This window comes from Plasmopara halstedii, assembly GCF_900000015.1.
Source record: "Plasmopara halstedii genome assembly, contig: Scaffold_110, whole genome shotgun sequence".
NCBI lineage: Eukaryota > Oomycota > Peronosporomycetes > Peronosporales > Peronosporaceae > Plasmopara > Plasmopara halstedii.
The window spans coordinates 766,273-768,925 of NW_020187031.1; positions in this window are offsets into that span (position 1 = coordinate 766,273).

Here is a 2,653-nt window from a genome sequence, read left to right on the forward strand (position 1 = left end):
GGAACCATAATTCGTGGTGTATCCGCTAATCGGTGCTATGATATAGCAAGCCCTTATTCAACGAACATCGGTGCAATCGTGCACGCAGTCTTGATGACAATTTCTTGTTCGAATCTCCAAACCTCTTGCTCCCGAGAGCCCGTAGCAGCGCTACACACATCGCATCATCCGCATACGCGGTGCGGATGAAATCCGTCACAGTCGACGTTACAGTTGTAACATAAGCAAGCTCATAGTCTGGTCTGCATGACAATGCATCAGCCAAAGCATTCTGCTTTTCCGGCTTAAACTTCACCTCAAAGTCATGTTCCGCAAAGAAGGATAGCCATTAGGTCATCCTCTTCGCAGTGCTTCGTAACGCATGATCTGTATAGCTCACAAACGGCTTGAAGCCGAGCAGGAGGACCCTGAACTTGAAAAGTGCAGACTTCATTGCAAGTAGCTCCTTGTCACAGACTGGGTAGTTCTTCTCTGAAGCTTTGAACTGTCGAGAATGGAACGCGATCACCCGATTTCCTCGGCGTCTGCTTGCAGCAGTGGACAGCCGATGGTAAAGTCCCGAAGCGTCACAGACAATGCTGTAAGAACGATCGGGAGTATGGCAGTGCCATTATCGGTGCATGCAGGAGGCTGTCTTTCACCACGCCAAAAGCCTCCTGATGTTCGGTGTTTAGCATTATTCTGCATACTTTTAAGGAGATTGGATAATGGTCGGGCCATTTCTGAATAGTTTACCCGGTACTTGTGCAAGTAGTTGGCAAGACCAAGCCGGTTACGCAAGTCCGTCTTATTTTTGGGAACAGGCCAGTCCAAAATGGCCTTGACCTTAGCAGGATCCGCTCGATGGCCACGCTTCCCAATATAGCACCCTAAAAAAGAAATCTCTTCTGCGTCAAGGTGCTTTTGTCTGCATTAACGTACATTTTGTTCGTGCGCATGCACTCGAGCACAGCTCTTGAAAGAACGATGTGGCTCTCCTCATCCGCCCTCCCGCGCTCCGCACGACTGTGAGGGAAAATGTCTTCAAAGAATGTTTGTGCATACGTCCTGTGGGGCCTGACAACTGCGTCCCAAAACGATTAAATGTTGCTGGTGCATTTGACAGCTCTTGCGGCATCACCACCCACTCCCAGAGCATGCTGCTTGGAGTGTTCACCGCTGTCAGCGGAATGTTACTCGCTCTCATGAGCGATTGGTAATATCCATCTACCAAGTCCAGTGCACTGTACTTCGTACATCCTACCATGTTGTTTTGAAAAACCTCCTTTCTAGGAATCGGCGTCTGTGCCGGAATGGTGACCGCGTCGAGCTTATTGTAAGCATGAATGATACGCCACTTGCCGTTCGGCTTCCGAACACAAAGCGTGGGTGACAAATGGGGAGATTTGCTCTCACGTACCATCCCTGCGTCGTGCTTCGCACGGGAAAAAGCGTCAATGACGTCGCACTGCTCCTTGGGCAGGGGCCATTGACATGTTACGCAGTTTTTAGTTCCCGAAACCAGGTCGATCATATGACGTACATCTCGGTCCAGAGGTAGGACCGAAGACGGGTCATTGGAGACGACATCTGGAAATTCCTTTACCAAAGAATAGAACGGACTCAAGGGATTCCGTAGGATCGACGATCCACTTCGTGCACCTAGCACTCTCTTGGTGTCCTCCAAGACAGCTTCATCCAAAAGCGATGACGCGTTGATCTCCTCGTCCGATCGTACAATGATCACTTCGGCCTAATTGTCTGCCTTCAAGGGACTGCCGGACTAATCAAGGGTCTCGTCCAGCTCAAGTAGATCATCTACTGCAGGCATAGCCTCGAAGCGGACGTCGCCATATTTCATCACCGTCATACCGTTGCTGGGGTGTATAATTGTTTGTCATCGTACACGGTAGACACACCCTGGATGAGGGTCGACGCCCGGCGTCAGATTCTATGTCTCGGTGAGACCAGTGTGAACACGCCCTTCGCGTCGTCCGGTGTCACCCTCACTTTCAGCTCCTTTGGAGCCCCGATGTTATCTACAACGTCCAACGAAAAGCTGCTAATTCCGCAGTCGTGGATAACGTGCCACTCCACGCGCATCTGAAAGGCCGTGTCAAAGATGCCTCGGACTCTGTCCGACCACGCCATCAATGGCATGCAGCGACTGCTACGCAACGAGAGCAGTGCTAAGTGATTCACCTACCATTTCACGTGCATCACGGGGGCCTCGGCCCTTGGCCGACCATGTCACACATGACATGCAGTGACTGCTTCGCTCTCGAGCAGCGCTCAGTGGTTTATGTGTAACTTCACGTGCATCACGGGGGGCCTTGCCCTTGATGCCTCGGCCCTTGGCCGACCATGTCTTGCATGACATGTAGCGACCGCTCCGAAACTTGACCAGCGCTCAGTGGGTTTCGTGCACTCCGAGATCAGCCCGCGAGTCACGCTCGGGACTCCTGTCCGATACACCGTTGGTGTCTACCAACTCGGACACTCCAATGTCCGGCACGTTGACCGTCTCGGTCCATTGCTCTCGCCAATAGCGCTTTTGTCTCCTAGCAGTGATGGGTTCATGATTTGCCAGAACCCCACCAAGAGACGTGCGCGTTACGCCCAAGGTCTTTGACCTCCAATCAATCCATGGCTCATGGTGTTCCAACCATGCCAT